The 24,881-nt window shown below is 31.2% G+C and overlaps 1 protein-coding gene across 1 annotated transcript in view; it reads right to left on the bottom strand.

The window, feature by feature from the left end:
• Nucleotides 1-24,881, bottom strand: part of LOC142328454 (uncharacterized) — a 100,910-nt gene that overhangs the window by 52,958 nt on the left and 23,071 nt on the right. The window lies entirely within an intron of this gene.

Raw genomic sequence — 24,881 nt, forward strand, 5'->3', positions numbered from 1 at the left:
ACTTGACCTCTCTTCTGAGATCAAGACTATATATATATATATATATATATATAGACTATATATATATATATATATAGACTATATATATATATATATATATATATATATATATATATTAACGAATACTATTATCAAACAAATATACATTACAGAAAATCCATAAAAAAGAGCAAATAAATCATAGCAATTTTTTTTTATATAACTTCAAAAATGTAACGATAATCTATTTCATTCAGACAACTTCAATAAACAGATATTTATTATTTATACTAATCACTCTATTAATAATTTAAAATATAACGTTATTTATTATACAGTATATATTACATTCATTAAAAACAATAAAATAGTACTAATATAATTAACAATTTTATTATATTAAAATACTTATTCAAGTTTAATAAATAGTTTATTTGTACAGAAGTCTACTTTAAAATGTTTGTACCTAATTAATTCAATATTTATTAAAATATATGATTAGATGCAGTTAATTAATAAAAATTAGTATATTGTTAAATATTGGTGTGTGGGTACATAGAATCTTTTTAAATATGATAATAATTAAAAAATTTTTTCTTTTATTTTTATAGGTAATAGTGCATGGCATTTCTTTTTACATGTGAAATTAGTTATTAAATTGATATATATATACTAATACATTTAAGTAGCATGAGAGCATTACTCCTTTTACTATCTGTTTGTTAACAGACAGTAGCCCTTGGGGGCAGATGCATTATTTTGTTTTGCTGGGTGATATCCATCCCATAACTGTTTTGTGGGGTAATATAGTGTGAAATTGCATACATCATCCATCCTGGTGGACCTTGGGAGCCTGGGTTATGTCAGTAAGTCGGTCTGCATATCAGGGGCTAAGCTCCAATGTGTAGTGTGTCACAACTTGCTGCTACCACCTGTATTGTAGGACATGGAGCCCATTCATTTGTAGTTGGACTCAATTGCAATGTTTGTTTAATTTGTAAGTTTTAGAGCACAGAAAAGTAGACTGTCAAAAAAAAAATAGGAAGAAATACACAAAATAAGGAAACCACTGTTGTAGCAATAACATGGTTCACACCTCTTGAAAAATTAACTGCTAATGAAATTTTTAAGACATGCTATCTTGGTTGCCTGTTTGGTGATGAGCAGGCAATCTGAGTCCAGCAAAATTATGGGTAAACCAAGGAACTTGTCAATGTGCTCAGATGGTTCCTACGGCGTACAAGTAGGTTCCTGCAGTGGTTTCTTGGATGGAGTTCCTGCACTACAATGGGTACTATACAAGGATGTTCCCCTGGAAATTTATACTATATGTCCAGCAGGGTGGGAAGAGAGTCAATCAATGCGAGGAGCATAGGTAAGACGAAAGAGCATTCTTTGTAAAGACGAAAGTCAGAAGAGATGGTGGTTGGAAGACTTGTACCTTTCCCTTCATGGTTCACACTGTAAGCTGGGAAGGAACACAGTTGCTGCCATTAGTGTGGTAATGAGCATAGTGGCCAGGCATGCGCATTCAGATGGCGAGCTCTGAGTATGTCAAACTTACTCGTTCTACCTTGGAAGACGATCCTGTGATGTTAGATGCATGTATGGTGCTAGTCTTAGGAAAATATGGAGCTGGGCTTGACTTCATATGCAGTTGTCAGGCTTTTCTTCAGTCTAGTGACCCTGAGTATATGGCAACCGAGGGGAGTGTTGGAGGCCTTGTGAGCCCTGGGACACTGCCACTGACTTTCTGCGCACGCTTTCTAATATACTGATATGTCAAAGAGCCTAGTATGGGAAAGTTGTTATAAGCAATTCTATTTTAGATGCTCTGCAATGCTTTAATGAAAATCTTATTGCGTACTTATTTCGGTCTGTTTCATTATAGTTTATATTGATTTGTTATTTAAAATTTTAGTTAAACTTCTTGATTTGTGGAATGCCATTATTCTTGTTTCCCGGGCACAACCCATAGATAACAGAGAACTGGTTCTCAGAGACGACGAGATCGCGCATAAGCATGATATCGCCTAAGAATGTGTCAGTTCAAAAAATGAGATTTGTAAGCCAGATAGATAAGCCATCAAAGAATTTGCCAGTGATGCCATTAAGAACGCCAACTAGTACAGTGTTGTTGGTATGGTTTGCCAGTTAGACGGTTTAAAATGCCAACTGGCTTTTTTCTGGAAGAGGCGGCAAGAGTCCAGCAAAACAATTCCTCTGGAATAGAAGACAAAAAGAAAAAGGCAGGTAGTAGATGCACTGATATCTGCAGGTTGATGCGCTGGGCAATCTTAATATGAAAGAAAGATTCTAGGTTCTGGAGTCTAGTCCCCATCAGGACTATGACTACAGAAGAAGCATGGAATCATCTTATAGTTATTACAAGGTGGAGCAGTGCAAGAGGTACATAATAAAGATCATGGATAAGAAGGAAAAAGCTAGGAGAGAGCTTGAGTGGTTGGAAAAGCTAATAGATATTAGGACAAGAGAGATCAAGAAAGAAGAGGCCAAAGAGACTGAGACTTCTAGAGTCATAGAAGGAAAAGTAAAACCAGCCACAATCGAGACTAGAAATAACTATGAGTCTGATGCTCACGATGGAAGTTGAAGAAGAATCAGACCTCAGAGAACTCTGGCTGTGATTCAGGATCTGGCAAGAGGAAAAGTGACTTGCAGATGAGTTAGAAAAAGGTTGGCCACAAGGGAAGAGTTTATGTGGCTGACATGGAACCATGAGGTTAGTTGGTGATGTGCGAGTTCTTCCTCCTCATCAGAGACTGAAAAGTGTGTGAAAGATATGATGAGGAAAGAAGATTCCCGGAAAGAAAGGACAAGGGAATACCTCAAAATGAAGGAGATATCTCAAAGATGTAAAGAACAAGAAAGGAAAAACTGAGGTGCTATTCTCAAAAAAGAAAAAGGAAGGAAAATGCAGGAAAACTCTGGCACAAGAAAACTTAAGAGGCCTCTTGCAGTTGGAAGAGGGAAAGACCTTTCTCAATGAGAAGGAGAAGAAGAAAAGAGGTAAAGTATTTGAATCAGATGGGACTGATAGGGATGTTCAGTCACCTGAGGCTCTGTCTGAGGAAGACGGTGAAAACCTTAGGAAGAAAATTGATAGCTGTGATAGGTATGCAGAAAGAGATAGTCGCACTGTTCCAAAGCCATCTTATGAGTTCAAACCATGTAATCATAACAATAAACACCAACAGAGTAGGTTTGGCGCTGATGTCTTCGTACTTTCTGTTCGAACAAGCAATCAACGAACATCTTAATAAATGAGAGGTAATTATCTAAAGACTGCAATATCAGGATATTATGTTGGTGAGATGTGGTATAGAAAGGATCGATACTGGAGGTGTAGTGGTGAAGTAGAACTAATTGCACAATACCACCACAAAATTTGCAATCAGGAAGGAGAGCTTCCCACGTATCACGGTAACGTGATGAACGAAGGCAATTCAAGGGCAACAATATAGATATAATTTTGGTCAAGGGAACAGAAGTGATGGTGAGTGACTGGAGAATCATGGTTGAAGGTAACAGTGACCATAGGATAATCAGATTTGAAGCTGAAATAGGTGTGTCTTGTGAGAGAGTGCCAGTCTTGAAAACAAGAATATACAGAGGAAGATTCTTGCTATGGAAAGCAGACTGGAGAAGGTTGAGCCTTGGCCTCCAGCAGGAAATGAACATAAGTCAACAATATCTGCAAAGAAGTGCTAGGAGAAATTCATGGATAGGCTTCTGAGAGCAGTGGCTATTCCAAGGGCCACGGGTAAAGAGAAGATAGCGTTCGATGGAATGTTGAGCTACAAGACATGCAGCACACAATTAAAAAGAAGAGAAAGAACACTCAGCGAGAGCAGGATCCAGTGTCACAAATGAAAATGTAGAGAATATAGGAGTGCCAGGAATGAGTACTACAATGCAATAAGCACAACAAAATGAAATTCCTGGCCGTAATGAAGATGCCGTGTTATCGCTATTAGCAAATTGATGAAGAAAGATGCAGTTGGAAAAATATAATTGAAAGAAGAGACAGACTTATAGATCACATATTAAGGCATCCTGGAATAATTGCTTTAATATTGGAGGAACATGTAGATGGGAAAAATTGTGCAGGCAGGCAATGTTTGTAATACGTAAAACAAATTGTTACAGATGTTTGACCCATCGAGTTGGTCTAGTGGTGAACAAGTATTCGCAAATCAGCTGATTTCGAAGTCAAGAGTTCCAACATTCAAATCCTAATAAACATAGTTACTTTTATGTGGATTCAAATACTAGATTGTGGATACTGGTTTTCTTTGGTGTTTGTATTTCAATTAACCACACATCTCAGAAATGGTCAACCTGAGACTGTACAAGACTACACTTCACTTACACTCAAACATATCATTTTCATTCATCCTCTGAAGGAGGATGATTCCTGGAGGCTAAACAGGAAAAAATATTGTTAGGGATGTAAGATGTAGGGGTATACCAAAATGAAATGACTGGCACTAGTTAGGGAATCTTGGACAGCTGAATCAAACCAGTTAAATGACAACACAAAAAAAAGGAAAGAGAATGACTGGTTATAAGAAAGATTGTCTGAGAGTGTGGTTCAAAGATGTCCAATTCAATGGAAGATTTCCAAACTGGGCTCCCTGGTTAGAGTTAGGATAATGTAAGTTTCATAAATGAAAAAGGAATTATATAAGATAATTAATAGATAGCATTAGTTAGTTAGTTGGTTAAGAAAATAGTAAAGAATAATTACAAGAGAATTTAGATACCCTAAAAAAAAAATTGTAAACAGATCACAAAGCAAACAGAAAGTCGCAAGAAAATTGAAGATATGATACGTCCAAATAGCAGGAAGAAGAAAAATTGAGAAAGTCTGGGACGAAGGTATATCAAAAGCAATACCATGCGTAAAAATACCCAAAGAGGCCGAAGAATCAGCAGCTGATTTGTATATACCAGTTGAGGTTTCAAGGAAGGTTGAGGGGGGACATCTTTGTCCAGTGTCAAGTGCAGTGTTGTATGAGCAAGTATGAGGGCTGCTGAGAAAAGCTTTTGGCTTAGAAGCAGCAGGGATGGAGGACTACTGGAATAGCCCATGGTGGGAGCCTCTATACATCATTAAAGATGTCTGTAAGAAAAAACATTTTCACAATTTTAAAATGTGGCTTTCCATATGTTTTTTTTATTATTCTACAAAGATATACTGTAATTATTTCTACATCAAACAAAATAATTTTTAAAGTTAGAAATAACATACTATACCAAACATATTTTTATTATTACTTCTACAAATCAAATTAAAAAAAGAATATGTAAATGTATATGGTTTAATTTTTATTTTAAATAGAAGTATAGATTAGGTCGGGTCTAACAATCAAGGAAGCACAACTTGCCTCTTTAGATTATGAAAGAACAGGGTAATTAAAAAACATTTTTCCATTTTTTACATGATCAGTTTTATTATGAAGATACTAGGATAGTTTTGGTTTGTTCCTTTTCACAAATTGCCATCTCTATTATTATTAAATAGTATGATCATACTATAAGCTAAAACACATATCATACATAAATATTTGCATCCATCCTAATTATTTTTGAACTCGTGGGACCTCTAGACATTGACATATACAAAACACCCAAAATTTTTGAAAAATTAATCTTCCCTTATTGTGGTATTCTATACTACAAGAGCTAGGAATATAAAATGTAGTTTTAGTCTAGAAATATTAAAAAAATTTTAAGTATGCAAACATTACGGATTATACAAATTACAGGTAGATTACACTTGGACAAATGGAATGGGAAATTTTGTTGTTTCTTTTTTTTATTACCTAACAACAGTTTCCCCAATACTTTTCCTATTTTTTTTTATACTTAACCATATTCAATGCTCTTATGCTACTTCTATCCTGAATTTATCATACTTAGTAGTTACATTTAAATTTGTAAAAATTTAGAGTGAAAAATCTATATGAATAGTTTTATATAAATATATATATATATAAAACATTATTGAAAATATAACAAAGGTTTTACATGGTTAATACAATTTGAGTGGAATTTATAAAATCAAATGTAATGATTATCACCATATTTATAGAGGAAAAACCACTAGATCTTTCAAAACTAAATTCTCTTAACATTTAAGATATATAAAAATGGAAAACTGGGTTTCTCTAATGTTTCTGAAATTGATATGTATTAATAATACATATTCAACATTTGATATTCTAACAAATTTGTAAATACTGGAAATTAAAAAAATATCATATGGATACAAATAATAGGGGTTTTGACATTTTAGAAAAATTTTATATATATAAATATTGAAGTAGATTTAATTTGATCAACCTTCAGAGTATGAGGATGACACAATTATGAAAGCTGCAGTAGATGACAGCACTTCTTCACTGTTAAAGTATAATTCAATTTATTTCAAGTCTACATTAACTTTATCTTTAATGTAACACTGGGTAGCTAGACCACATGTATATTTATTCTATTTAAACTTTATTTTTTATTTATTGACATCATATTTCTATATACAGAGTGTCCCAAATAAAACACAACCCATCAATCACTCATCCATGAAATTTCAAAAGTCAAGCTTACTCCCTTACTCGTAACTGAAATGGACTCGTCCAACATCTGAACATCACGGCGACGCAGTAGAACACTACCCGATAGTAACAACAATGCAATCATAACATTCAGTGTATTGCTAGAGACAAGATGGTGTTTTCGCTAGATGAACGTGTTTTCATTGTTGAGTCGTACTTCAGTACAAAATCAGCGGTTGCAGTGCAAGATTTGTTTCGCCATAAGTACCCAGATAAACCAGATCCTAACAAAACATCAGTATTAAGGTTAGTTGCAAAATTTAGAGAGACCGGTTCTGTTAATAACAAGGAACACAAAAGATCTGCGTCTGTGTTGAATACAGATACAGTCACTGAAATCAAAGACCGATTACTCGCCTCGCCAAATAAATCGATCAGACGTTTATCTGCTGAAATTAATTAGTCTAAATCAACTGTTCATCGGGCGACCAAACGATTAAAATTACGACCTTATCGCATTCAAACGGTTCATCGAGTTCTTGAGCCCGACAAAGAAAAACGGCTACAATATTGTCAACGGTTCCATCGATTCCTGCGTGAGGGAATGTTATGGATTCGTTATTTTTCACAGATAAAGCACAGTTTCATTTGGATGGCTACGTAAACAGCTAAAACAGTTGAATTTGGAGTGCTGAAAATCCCCACGTTTATCACGAAAAACAATTACACCCACAGAAGTCGGGCGTGTGGTGCACGATATCGCGGAAGAAAATAACCGGTCCTATTTTTTTCGAGTACACCATTAATGCAGAATGATATCAGGATATTTTATTTCAGTTCATTGCACTCTTGGAAGAGGAAGACAGACACTGCTGGCTACAACATGACGGTGCGACATCGCACTACGCAGGTTCAACTTCTGATTTCGTCGAGGAATTCTTTGGTAATCGTGTTATCGGTCGAGGCTTGTGGCCACCAAGATCTCCAGATTTGACTGCGGCGGATTTTTTTCTATGGGGTTACCTCAAAGAAAAAGCCTACAGCAACAAACCACGAACACTTGAACGATTGAAAGTCAATATTGAACAAGCCGTATTAAATATCCAGCCACAAACTTTGAAAAAAGTTGCAAGAAATGCTGTAAAAAAAATTGAAGCTTGTATTCAAGAAGATGGCGGCCACTTCCAACATTTACTCTAAATGTACGGTAATGGATGGTAATAATAAAAATTACATTTACATTTACACATGCCTTTTTATTATTTCAATACCTACCAATATAAGGTTGGGTTGCGTTTTATATGGGACACCCTGTAAGTAATTTTTAGTTTTTAACTTTCAATGTTTAATTTTAACTTTAAAAAAAAAAAAATTAATTTAAAAATTGTTTAAATACAATATATTTTTATATATTGTATTTAAAAAGTAAGTTTAATTTTAATTTCATTTTTTAATTTTTAATCATTGATCTGTAATTCATATTTAAAAAATGTAATAATGAAATCTTAACAAAGTTTTATTGTTTTTTATGAAAAATAGGAAGAAAAAAATAATAATATTTATGTGCAATATTTTATTTCATGTGAATAATCTGAAAAAAATGTAATGCAACTGATGCAAGAAATTTCATGAAAATGTCCTTTTGACATGTATATGGAATAAGGTAAGTGTCATCCTACTTTATTTATTGTTCTGTACTTAGGTTGATCAAATATATATGTATATATAATAACATTTTTATTATAACTAGGATAACAATTAATAATTTTATAAAATTTTTAAATAGTAATCTTTTATTCTTCATACAAAAAATGTAAAAATATTTAAAACTAAGCTACAACTCATTTTTATTAATTTACAATAAACAGCCCAATACTCAAATAAACATACACACAAATATTTCACACACATGGAGATCAAAAACTTTGTAAACATTTAAAGTTATAAAAAAAGAAATTTTATTAAAATTACAATAAAAAAAATGATCAGTTTGTAAATGAAGCAGTCACTCATGAACTAGAATTACTAACATTACTGTATTATATAAAGATGTTATATAATTTTTCAACAGCTGATGAGATAATTCTCAAAACTGAACGGTCTGATTGACAAAGTCAATTGAACCAGTACAGTTCATAACTTACAAAAGAAAATAAGTAATTATGAAGTTGTCCACTTCATATTTAACTTAGCTGAATACATTTTTTCAAATCTGTATGGAAGCTTAATAAAATTCAAGCATTATGTAGAATTAAACAGAATAACAAAATGAAACAAACTGATAAATACCTTTCTGCTTATGACATTAGTGCACTATATACACTAAGAGGTAGTATATGTAGAGTAGAAGACTCAACAATATCGTGATACATTTTTGTTATATTACTTTATATGTATGTAATCATATTAAAATTCTATTAATGAAATCCAGCAAATCAACAAAAACTTTTAAAATACACAGCACAGTACTAATAAAACATAACCACTATAATGTGTATTTAAATTATAAACTTTTTGGAGTTTTTATTGTATAATGTAATTTATTCATTTTTTTTCTTTCAACTATGAAAATTTATATTCATGTCACTTTCTTCCATAACTTTTAAAAATCTTTAAAAACCATAATAAATATTGTGTGTGCGAAAAAGAGTAATATAAGTAAAATGCAAAATTTGTGCAGTTCTTGAAAATTTTTATTTTATGTGATCATAAATTTTTTTATTATAACTATTTCTTAAGTCTTAATTAAAACAAAATTATATCATTGCAATATATTAATTTTGGCCTGTTTTTTTAAAGAAAAGAGGTAATTTTTTATTTTATACATATATTTGTGCAATAAAAATTCAATTTAACAATGATTTCATACTGTAGCCTTTATATTTTCTAATAAAATTCTTATATGTAAATAATATTTTCATGGAGTTTGTTAGAACTTCATCGATAAGAGGCAACAAAGTCAATGAACCACGTTTACAGTTATAAACATAACCTAACCTAACAGTGAAATAAAAATCCTGAATTATGTTCCATTATTTTTACCAACTTCCGGTTTAGAACTCAAAATTATATAGAATTTTATCAATTATTTAGGAATAAAAATTAATGATTTTAAAATATTTCATTGACAAGAGCTATTAAACTTATTCAGTGTTCTGAACATTTTCTGGCATCAATTTTCTTTGGAATCTGTGTCATTCTTGTTTTCACAAAGTCTTTTATTTATGTTTGCAATGCAACCTTATAACTCCACTAGTCTCAAGTTTAATCCTATGAAGTACACTGGGGTCTAGGTTACCCCATGCAATTTAAAAATTTTGTAACATTTTTCTTATTAAGCGTACAATAATTTTCTGTCTGGTAAACTCAGATGTCATCCCTGTGAGTTTGTACCTACTATTGTCAAGGTCTTTGAAGGCTTTTTATTCAAGTGAGATCATTCGTAAGCAGTGCATGGATACCATGGATCCAGTATAAAGTTCGTATTACTGATTTTTTACAATTCTTTTATTATTATTTTTAGTGATTTCTGCAATTATTCTAATAGTTTTTGCTTTTGTGTGCTTTCACATATAATTTTTTTAATTGCATAAACTTTTCGTTAATTTTTTTATAATGGCATCATCTAAAAGACTGACTACCAAAGAATAAACTAGTAATGCTCTTTGTGATATTTTGTTTGATGGAAATAATGAAGACAATGAAAATTACATAGATAGTGAATGTTCAGATGGTGAATAGAACTGTGTAGATGCTCAAGATGCTAGCGATAAGGGACAAAGCGATAAAATCAATGAGGTGAACCAAAATTCAGTTGATATGTTAAGAAGAAAGAAATTCTAAAGGTAAAAATAGATTTATTTAGAGTAGTATTCCTCATAAATTAACTGGAAAACATTCAACTAAAAATCTTGTAACATGTTTTCTTGGTCCAATAGTTCCTGCAAAATTAGTTAAAACACCTTTGGAATCTTGGTCTTTGCTAATAAACACTTAAATTCATGACAGTATTGTAGAATATTCAAATGAAGAAATCAGTAGGCGATGTGAAGGATATGAACAATCACAAAATTTTCATTTGTTTACAAATCTTCTAGAAATCAAAGCCTTCATCGGTTTGTTATATCATTGGTGTCAAGAAATCATCAAAAGTTAATCTTGAAGAGTTATGGTCAAATAAGTTTGGTGGTTCTTTGTACAGAGCTACTATGCCATTAAGACAGTTTCAGTTGCTGGCAGCAAGTCTTCGATTTGATGACAAGAATATTCATGTGGATAAAAACCAAAACGATAAGTTTGCAGCAATCAGGTACATCTAGGAAAATTTTATTAAAAACTGAATCATTCTATACTTCTTATGATTATTGCACCATTGATAAACACCTACTTACAAAGGTAATTTACAGTTTTGTATTTATTTGGCATCAAAACCAAAATATGGAATCAAGGTAGTTATGCTAAATTATTATAAAATGTTCTATATGTTAAATACAATTCCATACGTTGGCAAAGCTGAAACAGCAAGAAGAGAAAGTATTCCAGCATATTATGTAAAACGATTGTCAGAACCAATTCATGAGACAAACAGGAATACTACCGTGGACAATTGGTTTTCCTCAGTATTGTTGTTTGAGACTATGCTCCTTGAACATAAATTAATAATGCTTGGGACGTTACAAAAAAAACAAAAGTGTAGATGCCACCATCATTTGTGGCTGTTAATGAAGATAACTTTGCTTTTAACAAAAATATGTCTATTGTGTCCTACACACCCCAATAAAAGAAAATTATTCTTGTGTTGTCAACTATGCATGACATGTCTTTAGTCGACAATGATACAGGAAAACCTGAAACGATATTAGATTATAACAAAATAAAAGGTGGCACTGACACCTTTGATCAACTATGTAATAACTACACAACACAAGCAACAAGAAGATGGCCGATGAAAATATTTTTTGGGATGTTTGACTGATTTGGTGTAAATGCCATAGTATTATTTTCATTAGCAAATGCTGACAAGAAAATGTCTCATCGAACATTTCCCTTTGTGAACCTGTACCATTTTTGGATACTTGGCTTGAACCATTTTTGAAAACACTTTTTGAAAGCTGTACAAAGACATTTGCAAGTTACACTAGAAGATATGTTAGGTGTTAATTTAAGTCCGGAATCAAGACCACAACAAGCTCCTTCAAGAAAGCAGAGATGTTATTTTTGTCCAAGAAATAGAGGTAGGAAGACAAAGTTAACATGCATTTCTTGTAATAGGGCAATGTGTGATAAACACCATGCGCAAATCTGTAAAGTGTGCACAGACTTCCTTTTCAACAGCAAATATAAGAAAAACTAAAAAGTTCAAATTGTACGTTTTAAGTTAATTTTAAAAATTAACTAGGTATCTTTTAACGACTATATTTGAAAATTGCCAAAAGATTATAATTATAATACTTGCATACAAAAAATTAATGTTATACATGTTTAACCTAAAAATTTGATGTTTTCATGTAAAATAATAGTTTTATTGTAAATGTTCAATTTGTTTTTCCATAATTTTAGTAAAAAAATGTATTAAAACCCATTTATCTAAAAACAGTGAACAATTCTGAGTAAAAATATATGTAAAACTGAAAAAACTCTATAAGGTCCACAACACCCTAGTGTACAGATCATGTATCAAAACAATATGTGCACAATCTGAAGGTTAATAACTAGTAAGCGACTGGTATTCTATTACATAATGCATCTCATTTATTAAATCAATTTCTAAGATTCTAATGGGAAACAATTATAATAAGAAATGGAATAAACTTGAATTATTTGTGAATAATAAAACCCAGGTGTTATGTAATAATAGATTTAAAATAAATTTACAATACTGGAATTTGCGAATTTACTAGAATCTCTATTTTCTGAATTGAAAAGTATGTTACTTAAAACTTACATAAAATCATAAAAATAATTCTTATTTCTGTAACACATTCCTTTAAATCCTTTCAATGATTAAGATTAAGGAAGTTTGAATATATTAAAAAACATTAAAAACTATAAGTAAAATAAGTTATTTTATTTCAAATAAACTAAATAAATAAATATGTAAAAATACACTAATAGTCTTTTAAAATACTTCTACTAAAAAAAAAAAAAATAATAGGAACCAAACAGTACGCTTACGCAAAAATTCAATAGAACAAATAATTACTATAATTTATTATAGTTACTCGATATTAATAATTAGATTAAAAGAACCAAGTAGTGATATAAAGATGCTCCTGACTGTAAATCAAATTAAGGGCAGTCATTAATAATAGTATTAAAAGAAGCCAAACATGCTCAGTTATACAGTACTTGTTAATTGTACTCTGTTGTAAATGAATAATTAAATGACAATATACACAATGAGACCACCTGTTAAAACATTACTTCAAAGAAAAGAAATAATTTGGTCTTTTAATAATAGTAATTAAATATTTGGAATGAAAAGATATTACAGGGAAAAACTTCTTATGGTAAGATCCTGAACTAATGTCTTAAGCTACTGTATTTTTCTACTAATTTGCAGACTAATATTCATGACAAATTAAGCATAAAACACAGGTTTGAAATCCACACAGGATATTCAAATATGATATCCACACAGGTTTAATATAATATGTATTGTTGAGACATTACATATTACATGATATTTTTCCTGCATCAACATTGATTCCAACTGCATAAATATATTAATCTCTTTGCATAAATAGTTTTTCAGCAACACTGCACAAAAATGTAACAATCTTTCTTGATAAGTAATACTAAATAAATGTGAAATCAAAGTTTAGTAAAAATAAGTTTTCTTTAATTTAAAATTTGATTTCCTGAAAAGTGAGGTAATAATGTCATTAGTTTAAAAGGCTGTTCAAATATTCACGACAAAAAGAGGAGTGGCAGGACTAATGTCCAGACTGACGATCTCATTGAATGTGTGACTGCAAAAGTAAGGGAAAATCATCAATTTATATATGATTAGCAATCTTTCTCTAAAATTTACAGAAGTTTCAAAGACAACATTGTTGAGAATCTTGACTGACACTATATGCTATTGCAAATTGTGTGCCCAACAGGTGCCAAAAATGTTGAAAAGTGCTCATACAGAATGACATCTGCAAATGCTTTACTTGACTACTATAACCATGAGTGAAATAAATTCTTTCCCATATTATCACTGGTGACGAAATGTGGATTTTGTACATCACAATGCTAAGATTAAACAACAATTCATGCAGTGTTGTCATTCCAGTTCACCTAAACCAAAAAAATTCAAACTAGCCCAGTCTCAAAGGAAAATCATGGCAACTGTATTCTGGGACCAAAATGATGTGCTTTAATGGACTTCATGGAACCTGGAACATACATCGCATAACAAGTCTATTTTGTGAAATACTTTCCAAACTGTGCCGTGCTATTTAAAACTGACGATGGGGAATGTTGAGATCAGGAATTACTCTTTTTTCTCAATAATTGTTCTTTTCCACACCTGGCAACATGCACAACAGAAACAATTCAAAAATTCAGATGGAGATTTTTCATCATCCCCCTTATCTGATCTTGCACCCAGTGACTACCATCTCACTCTCTTTCACCTCAAAAACAAGTTTTTGTCTATAACAACATTACTTAGATAAAAACATAAATTAAAATTATTAAACTTTTAGATACTCTGTGTAAATGCTTATACTTTTAAAAATGATCAAATTCAGTGCAGAAATTCTTTAAAATGACAGACAGCTGGTAACACTTGGGTAGTTAGTTATAAACTCCCGGCTAATTAGAATTATTTATTAACACTGTCATTGCCACACAACACTGACCGGTTTTAATGTTAAGCATGTCGGCTGTCCTCAACAACACAGCTCATATCTTTTCTATGGCCTCACTTCATACAGCTTCTCATGATCACAAGAAAATTAAATCATTAATTAATTAAAAGTATCATATAACAGGATGATTGCAAAATTATATATAAATAAATATTCTTTGCTTTTAAATAATTTTTTATAACATTAATCATTCATAAAAATCTTTAGAAATTTTCTGGAATGTTCATAACACAATTTATAAATTATTATAGAAATTTATTATAGAAAATGATATTCTTTCTTAACTGACAAAATAGGTCTATGATAATGATCTATAATTACAAATGTATAACAATTTTATGTACACGACTCAAATTTTATTATTATAAATCAAGATTACAATACTATTTGCCGCAATGTATCATCACCTAATAATATATCATTACCTGCCATCTGTCCTGAGACATTCAAACTGGCAACCACTTCTGAATGTCAAAGTACTTTTAAGAAATTCTCAGCTATATCAACTATGGCATAAATATTAAGTAAAATAATATGATTTAAATGTTGTACTTATAGTTTTCAAACAACTAATAAATCCTACATCAAGTTACAAATTAAAATCATAAAATCTATTTTTTTATTTTTCAAATAAATAAAATAAACATTGAATTGTAAATTAATAATAAATAGAACAGATATATGTTTGTTTGTATTAGACTTTTAGATTTTCAGAAACAATCATTTATTTATAAAAAAAATTAAATGTAACCTATTATAATAATACTGACTAGATAATAAAAAAAAAAAACACATAATATATTAAAATCAATTTTACATTTATACTTTTCTTATGTTTAGCGATTTTCATTAATAAAAGAAAACAAAATTGACTAAAAATTCAGTATTTGTTTTGTAACAGATAAAACTTCTCACACAAAGGTAACACAATTAGAATTGTTATACCCATCGAAGCAATTACCAACTCATGACTAGTTTAACAAGCTCAAACAAACAATCAGTAAAACATATTTTATATGTAAATCAAAATTATCAAGAAACCAGTTTTGTAGAACAGAGATTTATTGACAAATTGATAAATTTTAAAACATGGAACTTCATACATGAGCAGGAATCAAAAGAATATTGTAATCAAAAAATAAAACTAAATGAAGGATCGGTTTGCGTATAATCTCATTGTTTTTTTTTTTTTACCAACTTTTCAAAGAAAAGTACAGTATTACTCTCAGTTGCATGGTGGGAGTGGGAGATGAAAATGAATTTTCTTTATGATATGAAGAATGAGGAATATGAAAATACCATTCACTTGGCACATATACATATATAAGCCTTAGTATAAAATTTTGTGACATGAAATCTCCAAAATTGCTAGATCAATTTCATTGAAATTTAAACATACTGTGTAATGTATCTGAATTTATGCAAGTGAAAATTGGTTGTTACACTCAATTTAAGGTTGAAAAAAAGATTTCAGATTGTGTTGACTGCATAGCGGTGTGTTTTTCATATGCACTTACGCAGCGAGTCTCAGTGGGAAGTGAGCTGAAACTTTTCTTTTATTGTGGTGAATTTTTTTATGGATGAAAGGTTTTTTTTTAAATTTTAGATTAGAATGAGTTGGTACTTTTTCAAAAAGAAACAAAGTAAAAAAATGAAAAGTCCTCTTGTACAAAACTGCGCAGGAATTTTTAAATATGTCATTGAAATCGGTCAGTAACGGAAGAATTAAATAATTTTTAATTTTATAAAGATAAAATTTTAAATGATTGAAGTTTATAACAAATTAACAATGTCATAACTTACTCGATAATATATAATTATTAATAATAAAATTAAAAGAAAGTAGAATTTTTTTTTGTGAATTCAAACAACATAAATAACAATTTGTACATATCACATCATTAATTAAATGACAAAAAAATAGATATTTACAATATTTATATAAGAAAAAAAATTATATTTATTTCTAATTAACATTTTATAATTACTTTAAACTTCAAAACAAAAACTAGGCAATAATAACTATTAATTACATTTTCTTTTCTTTTTTGTAATACACTAACGTCTGTAAGGAATATTATTTAAATAAATCAGGTATTTATTACATAAGAATATATAAATATATAACAGATATAATCATAATAATTATGAATATGAATTTTGTAATCCTCGTAATATATCATGATCACTATTGCCATTATTTAAGTGGAATGGGTCAACATTAATAACAACATCTTCAGTATAATCACGAACTGCAGATGATTTTTCATCGCTTGATGAAGTCAGGTTAATAACCTGTACCAAAATAAAACAATTCGGTTAAAAATAGAAATATTTTTTTAATATATACTATGCATTAACTCTTAACAATAAAAAACTAAGCACAAGTTAATTAACACAGTTACATTATTTCATCAAACATAATTTCAAGTCAGTACTTATATAAAAGAAGCCCCACATGACACTAATGATTTTAAAATACATTTAGAGGAATAAGATGATATACCAACAGAATGGAGAATATAACATTTCACAGTTCACGGTATAATGTTTCAGTAGAGATGGACACGAAGGAACACTGTGCATTCATTACCAAACCCTGCTTTAAAAATGATATTCGCTTTCATTCATGCTTTGCCATTCATCCCTGTGAATCATTTCCAGCCAAAACACAAAAAAGTTTGGATCTGTGTACATATATATTGAAAACAAAATTCATGTTCAAAATCATTCATTCAGAATCGAAGAAAATGCTGAGATGATTGCCCTAATCACCTTACAATGCTCACACTGTTCACTGAGAAATAAGCAACTTTTATTGACAGCAGAGTAAAAGCACCATTTACAGTGTTGCATCAGGATCTACTTTTAATCTGTACAAAATGGTGGTTACACAAGGTGGTTGAGTATTCACAATCCCACAAGATGTCAGTAAAATGAATTTTTGTGAACAATTCTTGTAACAATTAACCAAGAAAATTTAACCAGGTAATCTAATGACAGATTAGCATAATCCGGCAATTGATTGTCAACAATCAATTGCTTCTGGGCTGATGTGAATTCTGAATTAATTTATGAAATTATGCTACAAAGCAAGAGAGTAAGTTTGGTGCTGTATTTTATTTCATGGAATCATGCACCCATACTTCTTCAATTATAATTACATTTCAGTTAGGTTGAAATAGAGCATTATATACGCTAAAATACTTAACCTTTTCAGATCAGGAAGCCAGTAAAGTGGCTCTGTGCGGTGACAGTTTTAAAACGCTGTTACAAAATCATTTTATATGGGATCTAAGTCGGTTATATTTTTTTATATTCACAAAGAAATCAGTTTTATTATACAATTTGAACTATAGTTATACGAATTAAAATGTTTTATTTGGACAAGAAAGAATATGACCATTTTTTTCTCAGAAATGTGCTTGTGTGTGTGTGTGTGACTGGTGTATTATAATTGCTATGAGGGTTACGGATTTATTTATTATTTACAAAACTAGCTTATTATATTAGCAACAAAACGATGTATTGAAACACATAATAAGTTATGTTATACGGCACACACAAAAAAAAAAGGAATTTGTGGTCATAAATGTGTCACTTTTATTTGAGGCCTAATAAATCTTTTCTGACAAAAGATATCGGCATCAATGAAACACATACCGATTCGTAATGAATAACAGTATACAGTAAAAATAGTTTTTTGTCAATCCGAATAGCCTTTTAAGTGGAGGGGATTTTTATAAAACGTAGTTTTTACTGAATCTCTTTCTTTATACTAACATATGTTACTTTATTGTGTGAGTGAGTACGAGTGAACTGCAGTAAGTAACTTACTATCGCAAACCGGCGTTCCGTTGGTAATATATTATTTCATTATTTTTTTCAAAATTATATCGGTTTTTTTTATTCAGTGCGATTTTTTTCACATATAGGGCGTTTTTTTTAAATTTGTGATTTTTTTTTATTTGCCGTAATTTTTTTTTTTATCGAGACAATGAATGACGAACAGATTAGGTTTGCTCTTGACGAAGAACTTTCAGATTATGACGAAAATGACAGTGACGACCTTGAGGGCTTGGACGACATCAAAAATACTGAAATTAGGAGTAACGATTTTTCGGAACCGCATCTCCTGAATTTTAGTAGCGACGATGATGATCCAGGTCATTCGATTAGTGATACTGACACGGAACAGAAAATAAATGTAGCCGGTTCATTTCTACATCCACATGGAAACGGTAATATATTTCATGAAATCCATTATCGTTCTCCAGTGCAGTTGGATGTTGAAATGCAACCAGCTGTTGAATTTCCTCTCCAAGATGAGGAACTTGACACGGCGGAGTTACAAGAAAATCCAACTGACCGGGCCCAAAATGACGAAATAGTTACAGATGACGAAGGTTACGAGTTGGAAGGTCGTCTGCCGGTTCTTGGAAATCCCTGGTTAGTTTGTACTGATAGGTGTAAATATGACACACTAAACAGTTTGCCTTTTATGGGTCCGGAACCAGGTGCATTTGTAAAGAATCCCGACCTTTTGGCTAAATCCGCTCCTCATAAGAGAGGTCGGCCTAAGAAGCGTCGTAGGAATTTACACAATGTGCCTGAATATATTCCTGATCCCCGTATTCATGGGCAGACGCCGTTTGCCGTATCTATGTTGTTTTTTGGGGCTATCCTTGAAAAAGTAACATCACAAACTAATTTGTATTTTCAAAGCCGTAGACCTGATAGGCCATTACCTAAGGACAGAATTCAAGGTGACGTTAGTCTTGCCCAGATGAAACGTTTCTTTGCAATCATCCTGGAAATGGGTCATACTGTAAGACACACTTTACAAGAATACTGGTCAACTGACGAGGTTTCCCATTTCGCTTGGTTTGGGAATACATTACCGAGAACTGTCTTTCTTCATATTTTGAAGTATTTACACTTCACTAACCAGGATCCACCAATAGAATCAGAAATGCAAACTGGTAACTATGACCGTCTCTGGAGAGTACGCGAAATATTTTAAATTGCTCGTCAGAAATCTCGTGAACTCTGTAATCCACGACAACAAATTGTAGTTGATGAGGTTTTATGCGCCTACAAGGGTAGAGTCTTGTTTCGGCAGTATATACCTAGTAAACGAAAGCGCTTTGGGATAAAGGTTTACAGACTTTTCGATAATTCTGGGTACACATTCGATATGAATGTATATCTCGGGAGACAACGAGAGGAACAAAATGTAAACGAAAAAATTACTGAACGTACAGTTATCAATCTAATTGCAGGTTATGAAAATTGTGGATATCATTTGTATATGGAAATTTTTTTTTCATCCCTGCAATTATATCGACGACTGAAAGATGTGGGAATTCTAGCTTGTGGAACAGCTCGATCCAATCGTGCTGGAATGCCAGCTGAATTCACACGAAACAGACGTAAACAATTAGGTTTGACCAGACACCGGTTAGCCTGTCGTACGACACTGGATGGAATATCTTGTATTCTATTCAATGACAAGCGAATGGTAACACTTCTGTCTTCTATTCATGGGCCTGCTGAAGAGGGTAAATACAGTGTAACAATTCACGGTACAGAAAATGTCGTGAGACCTGTAATGATTGTAGATTACAATAATTATATGGGGGCTGTTGATCAATCTTATCTTCTGTCTTCAAGCTATTACTTACATAGGCGCATGACAAAATGGACGAAAAAACTTTTTTTCCACATTTTTGATATGCTCCTTGTCAATGCTTATACGGCTTACAATAAATAATAAATAATAATAAATAATACGGCAATAAGATGGAGAAGAACCAATCCTTCTGATGGTTTCGAAATGAGGTTTTGAAAGGGCTTGTTTCATCATCTCCTACGAGATTTTCTGCACGAGGATCTAAGAAATCGTGAATTTTTACGTCTTGAAAGTTGTGAAGCAAGACATTTTCCTAAACGTGAAGGAACAAACAGTTTTAGACAATGCGTTGTGTGCTCGGCAAACGGCATTCGCGTAAGATCAGTCTGGAGGTGTGTGGCTTGTGAGGTACCACTCTGTATAGATGGATGCTTTCTCGTGTATCACACACGCCAAAATATCACCAACTAGGGGTAAGAGCTTTTTATTTATAAATTTATTACTTCATTTTATTTGTTTAGGTTATTTATTATTTTTCATCTATTTCATTCTTTTGTTTTTTTGGGGAATCTCCCATATTGCGATTTATATGTTGGTGTAAAAACTAGTGCGCGCTCGTAATTTCTTATTTTATATATTATATATATATAATATATATTACGATTTTATATACATAGTAACATAAAAAATAACTGTTGTTTGTACCGAATAGCTTGTAATTACTGGGGTAATTATTATGCGTTTCATGAACTCTATTGCCCCCCCCCCCCCCGTGGCGTGTAACAGCAATACTCTGTTGTAAAAAAAGTTTTTTTACGTAATAAATGCTCTAAGGAAGTCTTATAATTTTTAAAATAAATTTTACATTATATGTAACGCTAAGAAAAAATAAATAACTATAAAAATTTCTCGAAACTGATATGCTAATTAATCTGTAATTTATGACACGGGTTTTTCATCATATTTTGCCAAACTTTCAACCGATTTGCTTGAAAGTATTTTTTTTTTAATCAGCAAACTATGTTTCATAAACACAAATAAAAAAAAAAAAAAATTCGCTAATAAAAAACGCGGTAGAAATGCGCAAAAAAAATTCTGCAATTAAATTATTGTAATTTTTGTACGGTTTCAATTTTTTTGTTGTTACAGGCATAAAAAATATCCAATCGTAAGGTTTTTTTTTTTGTCAGAATCTGTTAAATCTCGTTAATATACTGTAATTTTTTGAAAATTTTTTCACAAGAGGGTAGCATAAGACTATGAAGAGAGGCAATCAGATACCAACTATTTTTGCCGAGCGCTAAGAAGCGCGGAGCATTGTGATGGGAAAAGGTTAATGATACTTTTCTAGAATCGTCAAAAATGATAGATCCGTGGCATATGAGCCAACGCTCATACGCCATGGGAAACAATGGCAATGTTAAGGGAAATGTTCCCAGACAGTATTACACCCGATTTCTGTGATATTTTGTGGCCTAACTCTTTTCCAAATTTGATTACATGTCACTATTCATGGGATATTTAAAAAGTGAAGGTTTTTTTTACAGAATACCCAGAAATATTAACAAGTTAAGAAATAATCATGAGTCTAAGATGTAAGAGTATGTACAACTGATAGCAAACAATTCCAAGTACCTTGAAAGTATCTTCAAAAAATAAACATTTAGTATACATTTTCTTTTAATAATAAATATATTTATTTGTATTCATGGAAATAACTCACTTTATTAAAAAAAAAAAAAAAATTGTCACTTACGGGATATGCCCAATTTTTTGTTGACAAAAAGCTCTTTCATCATCATCTTTGGATCTGTTATCAAATAATTACTTTTGATATTTTCAATTTGGAATTAATAATACTTTTATATGAAAACTTTTTAAAAATTAGAAAGATTATGTTCTTAAACTTTATTCAATTATGAACAAAGTTCTGGAATTACACTAATCATTACTTTTCCTGCAGTAATAGATTAAAATGGGGAAAAACAATCAATCAACTAAGATTTTATATTTTTTACACAGCAAAGAAAAATATTCTGAAAAAGACAAGAAAATATATGTTAAGAAATAATTTAATAAGAATACAGACTTCTATAAAGTCTGTACTTGAGAATATTGGGAGCACAAAAGAAGGTTTGGATATATGTGAATTGAATGGGAGACAAAGGATTCCCTAAATAAATACTACGTCAAGAGGATGAGGAGGATAGATGATCAAAAGATAGACCATGAGTAAAATAGAAGGGCACAGTGATGATAGAGCAAAATGATGAGATGTGACATGAGGAGAGCAATAGATAATCACTGAGGACAATATTAACTTTCTTTTTTTTACAGTAGAAACAAAATATGTGATCCTAAAAAACTTTTGAAAATAAATTTTCTTCATGATACTGGTGGAAGCTCTCTCTGTGCTTGAAGATTGTACAGAAAGAAATCAAGGTGTGAACGATTTTTTAGGGACATATTACATCCCATATTTTTGTATTACTGTAATAATTCACCACTGTGTCGTGGTAGTTGGGGACTTAGGTTTTCCTAAAAAGTTTTGCACTACAGTTTAAAATAACTTCCACACTGACTTTTCAACTTGGCTTAAGAGTTCTTCGAATTGTCCTCTAATCAAAGTTCTTATAAGAGGACCACAAAGTTCCTTGACTTTAGCATCACCAACATAAGGAAATTTTCTTTCAAATAATCAAATCCAGCACCATTTTTATCATCTTACAAGTTTTTGAAAAGCCCTAATTTTATAAGGTGAGGAAGTAGAAAAATCATTTCTGAGTGAACTAGTAGAGAATATACAAAATCTTTCTATCCAGGGATAAGTGCTTCACACACTGGCAATTCTTTCTTGTCTTTTCCCTTATTAATAATACAAGAATTTTTAAATCACAACATATAGTCCAAATTGTACTGAATTTTTTCTAACAGGATTTTATATTGTAATATGTTTCATTTATGTTGGTTACATAAACTAAAAGAATACAAAGACAACCTTTAAACTAGTTTTCAAAAAAAAAACAATGAAGTCTTCATTCTGTAGAGTTAGTTCACGATAAAGGCATTCATGCACTTAAAACATACACTGTAAAAGATTTTTTAAGTATACTTAACTATTTTCTGTAAAATATAAATCTTTTAACTCTTCCTAATGGTTTAGTGTCAATATGGAGAAGATTCAGTCTTTCAGCCTGGATCCCAAAGGCTCAACTTTTGACTAGTTCAAATCCTGAAACAAGGTCATTTGATTTCTCTTGAGTAGTCAGATAAAGGTCACGAGTAGAGGATTCTGCTTCAAAGGTAGGATCATCTTTCTCCTCATCATATCGAACTTCAGTGGCTACCTCACATAACAATTCATCTTTTAGTTAGATATGTGTTGGAGGATGTGTAGTATAGATAAGTCGTTATAAAGAGGCAGTTTTATAGCAAACGGTAAATTTTGGTAGTCAACTCTGTGTTTAGATATTATTCTTATTCCTTTTATCGTTGTAATACAGAAATAATAGCCTGACAAACAGTCTTAGGTTTACGCCACACGATTGGTATGGCAAAACTCATGTGCCAATTATCCCTATCCCAGTCTGTTAGAATTTCACATAAGTCAAACACTAAATGTGAGGAGCCTCGTTCTTATCTTAGTCCCCAACTTTAAGCCAAAATATAGTTTACAACATTTTTTAACTAGTGGAGTCATACTTTGTCGTTGTCCTTTAAACATCAAATTCCCACACACACAACAAAAGTTATCCAGATCATTTACGCATTTCCTTGGCATATCTATTCACTAACACAGCACACTTGAGACAGTATTTGTAAATCACAAAGCAGAGTGAAACCACAGTAAGTTCATACAAAGCAAACATTGAAACAATACTGGTGTATTAACCGTATGATTTAGAAGACTGCTCTGTGCTCATGTATCAGAACCACAGTAAATAAATCATTAAACTACACAGCAATTGCCTCATAATGTTATGATTGTACCCCACCCCTCTATTAGAAATCATTTAAAATATTCTTTTATATACCTAAGTTATCCCTAAAAAAAAGTAGATAATTTCACAAAAGTAATAAACATTATCACACAAAAAATTTGGACAATGGGAAAAATTCTGATTAAATTAGAAGGAAGTTATTACTTTCTTCTAATATAATTTTTACACCAAAAACTGTGTTTTTTAGTGTAATGGGTGTATATTTATCAAACAAGGCAAAATAGTGTTTAGAAATCCCAACAAATGAAACTTGTAATACAAAATAAAAGTAATTGTTCATTTCAATCTGTCAGATTTAAACAAAAATTGATGAATAGCACTTTTTCATGAAAATTCTGAAATTGATAGACCATGTTCCATTTCTAAATCAATAAAAATAGAAATATGAAAGGTACCAAAAAATAACTAAATTTTTAAAACAGTTCATAATACTTCAAAATCAGGTCTTCAAATTGCAATTTGTATCATTAAAACATCATTTTATTACGAATTGTATCATTTTAACTTGTCCCACTTGTACTTGTCCCAGTTTTTCCACTGCTGGGGACTCTTTAGAAATTCCTCACTGTTGACCCAAGTGAATGACTCCAGTTTTTCTTTCTCACTGGATTAGCATCAGCATGATGTTTCCCTTTCATATGATGAAGAGGAAACATGGGGAACGTCATGTTTTTTTAAAAACCTACTACAAATTCAAAGCTATTTAGGCAGGGAGATTATCAAGGTGAAGGACCTATTATTATTATTATACCTCCAAATGTCTGGTTATTTTGTTTGCACCTATAAATAAAATTGTTGATTTACAATTACACAAGAAACAAATCCTTTA

Source organism: Lycorma delicatula, chromosome 7 (assembly GCF_047948215.1).
Source record: "Lycorma delicatula isolate Av1 chromosome 7, ASM4794821v1, whole genome shotgun sequence".
Lineage (NCBI taxonomy): Eukaryota > Metazoa > Arthropoda > Insecta > Hemiptera > Fulgoridae > Lycorma > Lycorma delicatula.